Raw genomic sequence first — 17,218 nt, 5'->3', positions numbered from 1 at the left:
ACCGCGCTCACTGGGTGTGTGTGCAGACTCCAGAGGGGCTCCTTCAGCCCAAGCGCTATATAAAGCCTATAAGGCATGCTGCAGGCGGGCAGCCCCGATCCACATAATAATAATTATATATATAAGTCAATATGGCATGCTACAGGTGGACAACCCCGATCCACATAATAATATACTCACAGTCAGGCTCTCGGCCTCCCTCAGTCATCAATCTCTCCAGTCTCTCTCTCATGGGCTCACAATGTCATGAAAATAGCCCGAAAATAATGATATGATGTATCAATAAATAATAACATAGACTGAGATATAATATGCAATGAAATGAATATGACTGAGTATAAATTTTCAATTTAAAATAAATAATTCACAATAATATGACCTCTGTGGGTCCCAATAATACTAGCACATAGCCTCAACATGATTTTTAATATGATTCTCAGCTCAATTTCTTTAACACATAAAACTGCATGAAAAATGCCAAGATTATTTGACTACAAAATTCCACAGAACAATTATGTCACAATTTCTATGGTGCACGCCCACACGCCAGTCACCTAGCATGTGTGTCACCTCCAAACAATTCACATAATACATATATTCAGGGCTCATACCCTCAGCTACAAGATTAGAAGAGTTACTTACCTCGAATAAGACGAATCCAATTCCAAGCAAGGTCAAAAATGCTCCAGAAATTCCATTATGCGTATCAACTCCTAAACGGCTCGAATCTAGTCACAATTAATTTGATTCAGCCCACATAATTATAGGAATTAATTCCATAACAAAATACTAATATTTTTCCACAAAATCCGAAATTACACTCCAAAAATCGCCCGTGGGGCACACGTCTCGGAATCCGACGAAACTCACAAAATCCGACAACCCATCTAATTACAAGTTCAACCATACTAGCTTCACTCAATTCTGACTCCAAATCGATGTTCAAAACTCAAAAATTCATATTATGAACTTTAAGCCAACACACCCAATTTCCTCTTTAAATTCATCAATCAATTGCTAAAAATGAAGATATATCCATGGAATATAATCACAAGGGAGTCAATAACACTTACCCCAAGTTGTGTGAAAAACTTCCTCTCCAAAGTCGCCTAAACCAAGCTCCCAAATGTCCAAAATGAGAAAAATCTCGAAAACCCTCATTTTCAATACTGCCCAGGCATTTCCGCACCTGCGGTGTTGGGCTCGCACTTGAGTATCCGCTTTTGCGGAAGGAATTGCGCTTCTGCGGACCTCACTTACCCAGCGAGCCTCTGCTTCTGCGATGCTTAGAACCGCATTTGCGGTTGCGCTTCTGCGCAAAATCGCCGCACATGCGAAGACCCCAGGCCAGCCCCAGTCCCGCATCTGCGCCAACCCCACCGCACCTGCAGCATTGCACCTGCGGCCAAGACCCTCGCAGGTGCGATCACATCAGAGGCAGCAGTTCTAGCATTTTTCTTAAGTCTGAATTTGATCAGTTAACCATCTGAAACTCAACTGAGGCCCCCGGAACCTCAACCAAATACACCAACAAGTCCTAAAACATATCACAGACCTACTCGAGGCCTCAAATAACATCAAACAATATCAAAACGACGAATCGCACCTCAAATAAAAAATCTATGAACTTTGAACTTTTAAATTCTATATCTTGTGCTGAAACACATCAAATCAATCCACAATGACTTTAAATTTTACACACAAGTCACATTTCACATTACGGGCCTATTTTAATTTCCAAAATTGAATTTCGACCCCAATATCAAAAAGTCAACCCCGGTCAAACTTTTCAAAAATTCAATTTTTGCCATTTCAAGACTAATTCTACTACGGACCTCTAAATAATTTTCCGGTCAAGCTCCTAAGTTCAAAATCACCATACAGAGCTTTTGGAATCATCAGAATTCAAATCTGAGGTCGTTTACACATAAGTCAACACCCGGTTAATTTTTCCAACTTAAGTTTTCAATTACGAGACTAGGTGTCTCAATTCATTCCGAAATCTCTCCGGACTCGTACTAACTAATCTGATAGGTCATAATATAGCTATAAAGCACAAATGAAGCAGTAAATGGGGGAACGGGGTTATAATACTCAAAACGACCGGCCGAGTCGTTACAAGTTTAGCATTAACAATATAATAGCTTGCTTTCTAGAGGAGTCTAACTGGCTTAAATCGGTCAAATACCACATGTAGCCCGTGTATTCTTTTGTCGCCTTGCGTACACGATTTCACATAACACAAATAACAAAATCTACCCAAATCCTAAGGGACACAAAGTTAGGCAAGATACTTACCTCAACTAGGCCAACTCAACCCTCAAATATAGAGTTTTCCCCTTAAAACAGGCCTCCACACGGCTCAAGTCTAATCAAAATTGACCTAGCAACATCAAACAATCCAAGAGAAATCAATTATAATAGATAAAGCTATGATCTTTACCCATTTCCCAAAAAATAAACAAAAGTCAATCCTGAGCTCGTCCGGTCAAAGCCCCGGTCCAAGGGTAGATTTCGATTACGCATAACCCCACGAGTCCATATATAAGATTTGTTTTCAAATCCGAGTCCAAATCGAGTTTCAAATTTCAATTCTTCATTTTTCATAAAAACTTGATGAAATTTCCCAACTTTCCATTTTGATTCTCATAAATTTGATGTTAAATCTAAGATATAATCATGAAATATAATTGAAAATTGATTAGAATCACTTACCCAATATTTGTAGATGAAAATACCCTCTCCAAATTGCCTCCTACCGAGTCTAGGGTTCTAAAATATGAAAAATGAGACCTAAATCCCGACTTTTCTAACTTTTATTCAGTGCAGATGTCGCAATTGCGACACTGGGTTCGCAATTGTGTAGTGTTTCTCGCAATTGCGGCATTGACAGACCAAGGTAGATCATCGTAAATGCGACAGTGGGTTCGCAAATGCGAACTCATCTACCCGGCCCAGACTTCACAATTGTGAATCATGTATCACAATTTGCGACACCCTGAGACCCCATGCTAAGTTTGCAATTGTGAGGCTAGTGCTCGCAATTGCGACATCAGAGCACCAGCACACCAGCAAGTTCAGTTTCAGTTCAAATCTTTTTGAATCACGTCCGAAACTCATCTGAGCCCTTAGAGCTCCAAACCAAACATTCACACAAGTCTAAATAAATCATACTAACTCACTCGCGCAATCAAAATATAAAAATAACACCTAGAACTACGAATCGGACACCAAAATGCATGAATTTTAAAGTAAGTTCAAGAACATCTAAAATTACAACCAAGCGTCTAAATACTATCAAATCAACTCCAATTGATACCAAATTTTGCAAACAAGTTCTAAATAGCATAACAGACCTATTCCAATTCTCAAAACAAATTTCGAACCAAATAGCCAAAAGTCAACCTACGATCAAACTCTAAACCTCAAATTGCAAATTTACGGCAAAACAACACAAATCAATCTACAGACTTTCGAATTCGATTCCGTACATATGCCCAAGTTCAAAATCTCGGTACGAACCTATCAAAGCCATAAAAATACCGTTCCGGGGTCATTTTCACAAAAGTCAAAGTTTGGTCAACATAATCAACTTAGGCTTTGAAGCCAAGAACCAAAGGGTCCATATCAACCCGAAACCTTCCCGGAACTATCACGACCCAAAATCTCACCACAGGCGTCGTGATGGCACCTAGTCTCTAAGACTAGATAAGCCGATTTCAGTTATATTTTGAAGCCATTTTTTTTTGAATTAAATAAGTAATCATAACCAACATCGGAACAAATATGAATATACAACCTCCCAAGACTGGTAGTATTGAGTCACGAACTCTAACTGAATACATAAAATGATCTCAAGGATCGAACACCCAATACTGTTTGAATAATAAATAACAGTACAATAAAATGGAAAGGTTTCAAGGAACTGCGACGACCAAACAACTCTACCTTGAATCCTTCCGATCTCACTCTAACTCTGTCAGAGTCCGATATCTTCAATACATGGCTCTCCACAAAAATGTGCAAAAGTGTAGTATGAGTACACCACGGTCGGTACCCAGTAAGTTTCAAGACTAACCTCAATGGAGTAGAGACGAGGTACAGTCAAGACACTCACTAGTCAAATAACCTATGCAATATAGCAGTATACAATAGTACTGGAAAATAACTAGCAATGATAACAACAAACTCAACCAGTGATATAACAACAAGGCAACAAGAACGTCATAATTATTGCTTAGGCGAATAAGGAATACAAGTACAATCAATAAGTTCAAGTCTTTCAAATATAAATCCTTCACATATTATTCTTTAAGATAAATATCTTTCGAATATACTTCTTTTGAATAATTATCTTTCGAATATACTTCTTTCAAATAAATATATTTTCAAGTAAAAGTCACCATGTGACACCTCATTTCACAATCATAAAAAATACTGGTCTCAGCCCACTTTCATATTCTCCACGGCACCTCGTGCCCATATTTCTATCACCATCATACGGACAACTCACGTGTCAATAATAAAATTATCATATTTTTCTCCCGCACCTCATGCCCATATTATTTTCATAACTGAACGGACAACTCACGTACCAAAATATCAATGTATATAAGATCCACATGATCAATTTATTTTCAATAAAGTAAAGTTAAAATCTTTAAATCAAATAAGAAATCAACAAAAAGATAAGTTTATTTTAGAAATCGTTTGAGTGAGGAAAAATGACATTTCCATTAAAATAAAGCATTAGATAAACTACTGATTTGGATATAAAATTTATTAAAATAAACATACTAGAAATTTTCTTTTATTTAAAACAACTCAATCATCAAAAATAAGTACAACCCAAAAATACAAATCCTCAAAGTCTTGTACGAAAAAGTCAAGGTCAACACAATACATCAAAAAATATAAAACACTTAATATTAAGTCAAATAATATATCACGAAAAATACAAGAATTTATAATTTACGGAAAAATAAAATAACCAAAGGCAAGTGCAGCCATAGAGAAATATCAACAAAAGGGAACTCCCGAGGTACCGCCTCGTAGTCCCAAATGATAAATAAATTCACAATCTTTCATTATATCACCGCGGGAGCCTTCACATATTATTCTTTAAAAATCATTTTTCTCGAAGTAGCATCCCGCGTTTTAGCCACCCTTATCACACCATATGACTTCTAGTAGTTCCCCTACTAGCCACGTGTTTTAAACCACCCTTATCTCACCGCATGCGTTTTAACACCCTGACCTTATATCACTGCATGACTTCTAGTAGTTCCCCTACTAGCCACCCTTATCTCACCGCATGCATATCAATATCACAATATTTCACAAATCACACCTCAAGTGCCCAAATATCACAGCATAATACAACTTGCACCTCAAGTGATCACATATCACAACATATCACAGATTGCACATCAAGTGCTCAAATCTTACAACATATCACAAATTGCACATCAAGTGCTCAAATATTATAACTTGCCACAGAAATCAACAACACATTAATTTTCCACAATAAGAAGCCATGACTCGATCATAATGTGCACAACATATTAACAAAATGTTCGTGAGTGAACAACTCAACCGAATAATATTTCACAATTTGGCACTTTGCCTCAATATGATTCACGATCTTTATAATTCAATACCAAATTTTTTAACAACGTGAACTGAAAAGTAATTCATCAAGGAACAACATGTCACGACCTAAAATCTCACCCGTCGTGATGGCGTCTATCTCAATACCAGGCAAGCCGAAAATCTCAATAAACCATAATTTCTCTTAAGTTTGAAAATATAATATTTCAATAAAATCCATAAATCCTACAATTATCGATACAACCACTCCCAAAACTTGGTGTCACTGAGTACATGAGCATCTAGTCTGAATACAAGTCAATAATAGTCTGAGACCAAATATAATAAATAAGGAGATAGGGAAGAAGATACAAGGTCTACGAAACACGACACCTACCTCAGAATCTCCAAAAAAGTCAACTGTGTGAGAGAATCAACACCCCTATGACCGGAAACACCTGGATCTGCACACGAAGTGCAGGGTGTAGTATGAGTACACCAACTCAGTAAGTAATAATAATAAATAAAGAACTAAAGATAGTGACGAGCTACACAGCTACAGTTCATATTCAATAGTTCCAGCAAAGAATAGACATGCTTTCAAATCTGGTAGTTTAATGTCAAATCAATTTTTATACAGTTCATGTTCATGTAATCCGTATATATAATCTTTCAGAGATTTCACAACAATGACAGATAGCAACTAGGTGCAACAACAAATGGAAATCAAGTAAAACCTCTCAGGACAACAATCACTCACTAGGCTCCCATCCCTCATCACTCGTTGGGCTCCCAGCCCTCATCACTCACACTCAATGGGTACCCGCGCTCACTGGGGGTATACAGACTCCGGAGGGGCTCCTACAGCCCAAACGCTATAATGTGCACGGACAACTCACGTGCCATAATATAAATATCTGGATCCTCATGGCCAACTCACGTGCTGCACGACCAACTCACGTGCTATAGTATAATATAAGGATCTGCACGGCCAACTCATGTGTTGCACGGCCAACTCACATGCTATAGTATAATATAAGGATCTGCACGGCCAACTCACGTGTTGCACGGACAACTCACGTGTTATAGTATCAATATCTCACAATCAGGCCCTCGGCCTCACTCAGTCATAAATCTCTCCAGTCTCTTAGGCTCTCAATAATCATGAAATCAGCCCAAACAACAATGATATGATGTATCAATAATAATAACAGAGACTGAGATAAAATGTGCAAGTAAAAACTGAGACTGAGTACATATAGCATTTAGCAGGCAATTCAACAAGTACGCGACCTCTGTGGGTCCCAACAGTACTATAACATAGCCTAAGATGATTTCTAATATGATTTATAGTCAAATTTTATCAACACATAGAGAGCATATAGCTAACAACAAATTATTCAACTTTACAGTTTTTCGGGACAGACCAAGTCACAATCCCCTCGGTGCACGCCCATACGCCCGTCACCTAGCATGTGCATCACCTCCAAAATAATCACATGATACCAAATTCTGGGGTTTCATACCCTCAAGACTAGATTTATAACTGTTACTTACCTCAAACCGTATAATTCTTTATTCTTCTATGCCCTTGCCATGAGAATTGGTCTCCAAACGCCTCGTATCTAGCCATAATTAATTCGATTCAGTCAATACCAATTATTGTAATTAATTCCATAAGGAGATACTAATTTTCCAATAAAATCCAAAATTAACTCAAAAATCGCATGTGGGGCCCACATCTTGGAACCCGATAAAAGTTACAAAATATGGACGCCCATCCAACAACGAGTCCAACCAACCAAATTGCGATATCAACTCGACCCTCAAATCTTCAATTAAAGTCTTTGAAGATTTCTACCATTTTCAACTCAATCTTTACCCATTTGAACTCAACATTCTTTTCATAAACCTTATTGATATGTATAAATAATAGTATTACACCCAAGAATTATACTCTTAATCACCCATCTTTACCCAAACTCAAAATTGAAGACTAGGGGTTAGAACCTTACCTCTTGGGTGAAGATCTTGTGATATTTCCTTGTTGGATTTCAAATCTTGAACAAGATCTTGATGAACAAAGCACTTGAGCTTCTTCCTCTCTCTACAATACTCTCCCTTCTCTCTAAAAATGTCATATTTTTGCTCCAAAATGAGTCCCAAAGCCTATTTATCAAAATGTGATCGGGTTATAAAAATAGAAAAATTAACCATCCGAAAGCAGGTCTGCGGTCGCATAATGGACCGCAGAATGGGTATGCGGGCTGCAAAGTTGATCGTAAAATCGGTGCTAAGAACTGGGCTCTTCTGGTCCATTCTGCGACCAGTTTGCGGTCGCAGAAGTAGTTTTGCAATCGCATAACTATTTTGCGATCGCATAATTGGTCGCAGAATTGTATTTTTCTAGCCTTTGGTAATTTGGTCATAACTCTTTGTAGGAATGTTCAAATGACGAACTGTTTAAAGCGTTAAAAACTAGACTCAGCGATATTTTATTTGATAGGTAATATACCATATAACACTTCGTATCATGAGAGTTATGCTCATTTGAAGTTGGGTATTGTGCGAACTCACTTGAACTTTAGTCTATTATGAAATTTTCAACTTCTACATTCGATGTCGAAACCTATCGAATCAAGTCAGATTGACCTCAAATTTTGCACACAAGTCATAAAAATGACATAACGAATCTATTCCAATTTCCGGAATCGGATTCCGACCCCGATATCTAAAAGTTAACCCCCCGGTCAAACTTTCCAAAAATTCAACTTTCGCCATTTCAAGCCTAATTCTACTACAGATCTTCAAATAATTTTTCGGACACGCTCCTAATTCCATAATCACCATACAGAGCTATTGGAATCATCAAAACTCTATTCCGGGGTCGTTTACACATAAGTCAATATCCGAACAACTATTTCAACTTAAGCTTCCAACATGAAATTCATTCTTCCAAGCTAACTCCGAAATACCTTAAAACCAAAACCAACAATTCACACAAGTCATAATACCTCGTAGGAAGTTATGCAAGACCTCAAATATTTGAAATGAGCGTAAATGCTCAAAACGACCGGTCGAGTCGCTACAATCTCCGCCGCTTAAACATACGTTCGTCCTCGAACGTGCCAAGAGTTGTTCCTAAGCCTTTAAATCACTATTCCATCTTACCACACACGTACCGAGGGGTGATCCCACGTCACCCTATTCCACATAGGTATGACAACACAATACAACTGAAAATCCTTAATTTAACCTTAGCCCAAAAACCTTGGAATTCAATTCCCACCCTTCAGAATTTCTTTTCAAGACACGAATCTTACATTTACACACTGTATGAGTCTGAACAAGCTACATCGAACTATAACTATAATCACGGATATTATCACCCAGCATATTACACAACTCGCCCGCTCGTAGCACCATTCCTGATCACAATAACTACTTCAAACCAACCAAGTACTAGTATAAAACCCCACATTCAACAGAACCTCATTCCAAAACCTTCATACTCTACCAAAGATGAAAGAAACAATAAAAAAAAACTCATAATCACTCATCAGATCAACTAGTCATGGAGCTCTCTTGCCCCAACCAGAACTACAATCCTCTTCTAAGCCGACTTTCAATATTATCCCCCCGAATATACTATAATCAAGCATGATAGTACCCATTCTAGGTCCAACGACTTTATTTTATTAAACGCAACTATCTCACAAAAACGCCACATCAATATAACTCAAGCTACCACTGCGCACTCCGTGTACCCAAATATGGGAGATGTCTCAAGGAAGAGAACCGTATTGCAAGTTCCACAAGCACCACCACAATCGCAATGTTACAACCAACTCCCTCAAATTTCGTGAAGAGGATAACCATAAGTGCATGTGCACAATTGTAGAGGAAGTAAATTAATAGATCAGATAAATTATTATAGAAATAAAATTCCCACATACGGCACAGACAACTCACGTGCCAATAATATGAATCACCCGGCATGGTCACAGGCCTCCAGTCCCAGCATATCATACATGAGCAATTAAATAAGTACACTTGTATATGATAATAAAATAAGATTCCCATGCTCCTGAACTGGTATAAATAGCATGCCATAGTGTAAGCATGTGCTACTATCATACTCCAAATCGACAAGTTAACGCAGAAATAATAACTACCCCGTTTATTTAGGAACATTAGCCTCTTGGTAACCTCAATTGTAGCCCAGATAGTTCTCAACAAAGGTACGAGCATGAGAAACGTTATAAATTTAAGTTTAACAGTCAACTCTAGGCATATCATAGCCTAAGCATTCTTTCGAGTATAAATACTTGCCCTGATGTCCGCACATTGGCTCAAACCTCACACATATGCACACTTATAGCGCGTAACTATCACAAATAATTAACGCAACTAGTGCCTCCACTGAGTTAAAATAAAATACTTGCCTCAAACAGGCCGCAACCCGAAACAATATACTTCTGAGAACTCCCAGTCTCCAAATTTATCAAACACATGAATCACCGTAACTGATCCCAACTCCAGCACTAGAATGACTAATACATACTTTGTCACGATCTTCCCATAAGGAATACTTTCATAATTCTTCCGTGCCACATAGCAATAATTTGAATATCACCAGTCTATCAACCAGGTGAGTACGACAATACCAATGAACATCCGTAAGTCAAAACACAATGCATATTTTGAAATGCGCACCTTTCTCATAGATTACCAAGAAGTTATAACATTCATCTAATTATCTGAAATTGACCATTCTATCCAAAATTCGTGATCTTCCTTTCAAGAATGAACTGCCACTTTGTACAAGTAAATCTCAATTCCACACAATACACCGCGTCTACCATGCCATCCTGTGAAGAATAAAAAAACCTCATAATCACTTTGAGTCACAAACAGAATACATACCCGGTCAATCAGAAACCTTCCACTTGATCTCCTCCCAGAGTAAATCCCAATATGCCACATATTCCTCACGCCGGCAGGAAATATACTCCTCGAACTGTGGTAAAAACCATTGAGAACTCTTCGAAACCCATTTGCACACAACCAAGCTATTAGAACCGAATTCTTCTAACTCCACCAAGCCACACGGGTTGCCAAATTCGAGAGTATTGCCACAAAACACCCGTAAAGCCCCACCTCATCTTAAGAACTAAAATAGCCGAGCATACCATTACCATACTGATCCAGTATGTTACACATTTGTCCTATTTTCTCCGAGTTTCTTCTGGATTATCCTCAAGTTGCCATTTCTCCTTGTCAGAACACTACCACTTTACCCAAAGCTCGCTACAAGACATCCTAACATAAAACTACACTACCCTAAGGCACATAAGCCATTGTATTCTTCTTAAGCACCTTCATAGATACCCCAACTGTAACACTCATTCTGAAAATAACTTATGCAAATTTAAAATTGTTCCTCTTTCCTTTCTTATACTGAAATGTAGAATCCATAGTCAAATAGAATTACCTCTCATCCCGATACCATCCAATGTAAGTAACTGATTCTAGTGATCTACAAATTCGAAAAAAAAAACAATTTCAATTTCCACATATACAATTTGAATCCATTAGAACCCTCTTGATAGTCATCCACTCTGCTCAAATCTAATTTACTCCGTCCCAAACGGGCCAAAAGACATGTACTCCTTTAGCATAATCAACACTCAAATAAGTAACCTTGCCTTATTACCACATATCAAATTCATACTCCGTGCACACTACATCATTCACAAATAACAATTCACTCATCCCACAATGTTCATATACTCATAAAGTGCAATATAACCCGTATCTAGAAATCTCCTTACTCGAGTCATTCTCGAACTCCACCTCTGCAAGTCATCACTGATTCCCAAGTATACTTCAGACTAAAACAAAGAATTTGACACATAACCATGAATTGAATTGTCAATAGGAGGCTCCCCCACTTGGCTCAAAGCCATAGATTAATACACTTGATAACTCACAATACCCATATTTTATTACTGCCTTAATACCGCAGTCAGTTCAACAAAAAAATTTCTCAAGCTCAAGACACACCAACCATAAAATACCCAATCATCCACTAATCTCGCATTCATTCTCTTAACACTCAAGTTAACTTTCTCAACCTGGTTCAAATTCAAGTTTCAACTCATATGCCCCCACTGGCAGAAAAGAAAATCTCTATTCACATCATAAGGAACACACCTACATAGATTAGTGCGCAGGAGATAACCCACCTGCTTAGTCTCAAATTGGCATCTTGTTATACCCTTTCGCAGCCACAATTACTATGAAATCACTTAATCTTTCTAAGTCCAAACTCATTAACAAGACACGAGAATTTAATTCGCCCCAAAATTTAACAACGTGAAAGATCTCTCAAAACATTCACACTCGAGATTGTACGTCACATCAAAACAAAAATAAAGCACCCAATGGCCTTCTTTTACATTTCAAGGAAACATTTCTTGTCACATTCAAATCATCTTAACAAATTCCGCAGTTACATCATACTCATCACAAAGTCATTCCACCGCTCATCGAGCCACAAATTCCACTCGTAGGGACATTACCGGACATATGATTCCAAATGTACAGGTTACAACTAAAGCTACCGAGCCTAAGCTGTGGTCTAAACATGGTCTTAAGTCCTCTAGACTGTCCCATCACCAAAACATAGAACACACATCTTGAACCTCGTTCATGGAATCACAACCCGACGATGCACAACTGATACCGAGCGCTCATGTGTGTATACGAATGCGTGGAAGGAATTCAAAGAGTTATGTTTCAAGCCGAAACAATTCTGCACGATAGAATACAAGAAAGTAAAATTTTCCTAAGTGTTCGGCAACCTCTCGAAGATAGGTACAGATGTCTCCGTACCGATCCGCAAGACTCTACTAAACCTGCTCATGACTCGCGAGACCTATGTTACCTAAAGCTCTGATACCAACTTATCATGACCCAAAATCTTACCCGTCGTGATGGCGCCGATCTCAATACTAGGCAAGCCAAAAATCTCAATAAACCACAATTTCTCTTAACTTTGAAAATATAATATTTCAATAAAATCCATAAATCCTACAATTTCCGATACAACCACTCCCAAAACCTGGTGTCACTGAGTACATGAGCATCTAATCTGAATACAAGTCTATAATAGTTTGAGACCAAATACAATAAACAAGGAGATAGGGAAGAAGAGACAAGGTCAGCGAAACACGGCAGCTACCTCTGAATCTCCAAAAATGTCAATTGTGCGAGAGAATCAACACCTGCTATGACCAGGAACACCTGAATCTGCACACGAAGTGCATGGTGTAGTATGAGTACAACCAACTCAGTAAGTAACAATAATAAATAAAGAACTGAAGATAGTGACGAGCTACACATCTACAGTTCATATTCAGTAGTTCCAGCAAAGAATAGACATACTTTCAAATCTGGCAGTTTAATGTCAAATCAATTTTTATACAGTTCATGTTCATGTAATCCGTATATAAAATCTTTTAGAGATTTCACAACAATGACAGATAGCAACTAGGTGCAACAACAAATGGAAATCAAGTACAACCTCTCAGGACAACAATCACTCACTGGGCTCCCAGCCAACAACCACTCACTGGGCTCCCAGCCCTCATCACTCACTCTCAATAGGTACCCGCGCTCACTGGGGGTGTACAGACTCCGGATGGGCTCCTACAGCCCAAGCGCTATAATCTACACGGATAAATCACGTGCCGCACGGACAACTCACGTGCCATAATATAAATATCTGGATCCTCACGGCCAACTCACGTGCTGCACGGCCATCTCACGTGCTATAGTATAATATAAGGATCTTCACGGCCAACTCACGTGCTGCACGGACAACTCACGTGCTATAGTATCGATATCTCACAATCAGGCCCTAGGCTGCACGGACAACTCACGTGCTATAGTATCAATATCTCACAATCAGCCCCTCGACCTCACTCAGTCATAAATCTTTACAGTCTCTCAGGCTCTCAATATTCATGAAATTAGCCCAAACAACAATGATATGATGTATCAATAATAATAACAGAGACTGAGATAAAATGTGCAAGTAAAAACTGAGACTGAGTACATATAGCATTCAGCAGGCAATTCAACGAGTACGCGACCTCTGTGGGTCCCAACAGTACTATCACATAACCTAAGCATGATTTCTGACATTATTTACAGTCAAATTTTATCAACACATAGAGAGCATATAGCTAACAAGAAATTATTCAACTTTACAGTTTCCCGGGACGGACCAAGTCACAATCCCCTCGGTGCACGCCCACACGCCCGTCACCTAACATGTGCATCACCTCCAAACTAATCACATGATACCAAAATCCGGGGTTTCATACCCTCAGGACTAGATTTATAACTGTTATTTACCTCAAATCGTGTAATTCATTATTCCGCTATGCCCTTGCCATGAGAATTGGTCTCCGAAAGCCTCGTATCTAGCCACAATAAATTCGATTCAGTCAATACCAATTATTGTAATTAATTCCATAATGAGATACTAATTTTCTAATAAAATCCAAAATTAACTCAAAAATCGCTCGTAGGGCCCACTTCTCGGAACCCGATAAAAGTTAAAAAAAATATGTAGGCCCATCCAACAACGAGTCCAACCATACAAATTTTACCAAATTCTGACATCAACTCGACCCTCAAATCTTCAATTAAAGTCGTTGAAGATTTCTACAATTTTCAACCCAATCTTTACCCATTTGAACTCAACAATCTTTCCATAAACCTTATTTATATGTATAAATAATAGTATTACACCGAAGAATCATACTCTTAATCACCCATCTTTACCCAAACTCAAAATTGAAGACTAGGGGTTCGAACCTTACCTCTTGGGTGAAGATCTTGTGATATTTCCTTGTTGGACTTGATGAACAAAGCACTTGAGCTTATTCCTCTCTCAAGAACACTCTCCCTTCTCTCTAAAAATATCATATTTTTTCTCCAAAATGAGTCCCAAAGCCTGTTTATCAAAATAGGATCGGGATATGAAAATAAAAAAATTAACCATCCGAAAGCAGGTCTGCGGTCGCATAATGGACCGCAGAATGGGTATGCGGGCTGCAAAGTTGATCGCAAAATCGGTGCCCAGAACTGGGCTCTACTTGTCCATTTTGCGACGAGTTTGCGGTCGCAGAAGCAGTTTTACGATCGCATAACTATTTTGCGATCACATAATTGATCGTAGAATTGAATTTTTGCAGCCTTTGGTAATTTGGTCATAACTCTTTGTAGAAATATCTAAATGATAAACGGTTTGTAGAGTTAGAAACTAGACTCAAAGATCTTTCATTTGATAGGTAATACACCATATAATACTTCGTATCATGAGAGTTATGCGCATTTGAATTTGAGTCTTGTGCGAACTCACTTGAACTTTAGTCTATTATGAAATTTCCAACTTCTACATTCGATGTCGAAACCTATCGAATCAAGTCCGATTGACCTCATATTTTGCACACAAGTCATAAATGATATAACGAATCTATTCCAATTTCCGGAATCAGATTCCAACCCCGATATCTAAAAGTCAACCCCCGGTCAAGCTTTCCAAAAATTCAACTTTCGCCATTTCAAGCCTAATTCTACTACGAACCTCCAAATAATTTTCCAGACATGCTCCTAATTCTATAATCATCATACAGAGCTATTGGAATCATCAAAACTCTATTCCGGGGTCGTTTACACATAAGTGAACTTCCGGTCAACTATTTCAACTTAAGCTTCCAACATGAAATTCATTCTTCCAAGCTAACTCCGAAATACCTTAAAACCAAAGCCAACAATTCACACAAGCCATAATACCTCATAGGAAGTTATGCAAGACCTTAAATAGTTGAAAGGATTGTAAATGCTCAAAACGACCGGTCAGGTCGCTACAATCTCCGCCGCATTGGGATTGAGTTGGCAACGAGAGCGTTGTCAAGGCAGCAAGAGTGTTGCCAAGCTAAGGTGCGTGAGCTAGCACCAAGGAAAAAAAGAGATAGGAAAGCGATGGCCAAGGTCTTGAGATAGGCAAGAAAAGCTTGGCAAAGGTTTGGCAAGGCAGTGTGGGCAAATTGGTGCGGCATGGCACGACATGTGCGCCAAAGACAAAGGTACGGGCGATTCGGTTTGTGGTAGCTCCAAGTACATGCTAAGCTAAATCAAGATAGCGCGGAATGATGGCGAGAAGTCTCAATAGCTAAGGCAAAGCTATGCGAGGCAAAAGACAAGCAATGGCATGGGTAAGACAAGTATTGACAAAGACAAGGCAGAAACGCGACTAAGGCAATGTGCGTGCGGCAAGAGTGTCGGGCGTGTGTGGAAAAATCATAGGCAGAAAGTTGCGGACAAGGCATTGGTGCAGAGCAATGTCAAAAGGCGCCAAGGCTGAGCGCAATGCCAGCCTTAGGGCATGCAACAACTGACCAAGTGAATCGGGCACATGTAGTGCACATGCCAAAGTAGAGGGCGTTTACCTTGTTGTAATAACTTGTACCCATGTCTGTGTAGTGCTTGTATCTATTATTTCGTGTGAGAAAAGGCCTAAGTAGTTGGTGGATGCCAACTACAAGTTGGGACAGATTTAGCAATATTGTGTGACAGGCTTGTTCAGTGGATGGTTAGACCAGTGTTCCACCAAAGGGCTAAGTGCTCCACAAAGAGGGCTGAGTGCTCCACAAAATAGAGCTAAGTGCTGAAGAGGGCCATTTCGTGGGTGAGTGCCCCATTAAATGGTTAAGTGCTTATTTAGTGCTTTGACTGAGAAAAGCACTAGAATTGATCTGCCCCTTTGTAAGTTGCCCCTTCAAATCTGCAGTGACATCCAATATATCTATATATTTGGGGCATTTCATAATGAAGAGCATCAAGACTGAGAGTGGTCTTGAAATAGAGAATCAAGACTGAGAGTGGTCTTAAAACAGAGTATCAAGACTCAGAGTGGTCTTGAATGAGATCCAAGACTAAGAGTAGTCTTGAAAGAGGCCCAAAAACGTGTTGAGTGCATGTTTAACTTAGGAAAAACTTCCTAAGTGTGTTTTCAAGAGTGAAAACACCTAAGTCTAAGAGTAGTCTTTGAGAGAAAAACTGAGGGTCAAGAGTGATATTCTTTTGTACGCGGAGTACTTAGAATTGAGTTTCTTTGTATACTCGAGTTATAAATACAAAGTTGGGAAAAGAGTTTCCTGTAAATTGTGCCTTGTGTTCTTGTCAATTTACCGTTGCCTTTTAATTCGTTGTCTAAATCAGTTCTAAGGCTTACTACGTTGAAGCTGCCAGAAAATATTCTAAGTCCACAATTACTGTAATTTTGGCCGAGTGTTGGATAGGCTGAAATCAAGTGCGAGACTTGGCTGCCGTACAGATAGGTTTTGACGGATAGAAACCACGCTTCTGACAACTGGTATCAGAGCTGAACGAGATCTACTATGAACTGGGAGGAGTACAAAGTAATGCGAGGTTCGTGACGGAGTCACGACGAGCAGTGGCAGATTTCGGGGTCTTGTTCGAGAACATGGCCAGTGGTAATGTCGAACTGCGGGAGAGGCTAATGAAACTAAAGAGCAATGCTAACGAATAC

Source organism: Nicotiana tabacum, chromosome 22 (assembly GCF_000715075.1).
Source record: "Nicotiana tabacum cultivar K326 chromosome 22, ASM71507v2, whole genome shotgun sequence".
Taxonomy (NCBI): domain Eukaryota; kingdom Viridiplantae; phylum Streptophyta; class Magnoliopsida; order Solanales; family Solanaceae; genus Nicotiana; species Nicotiana tabacum.
Note: the sequence above shows the minus strand (reverse complement) of the source record.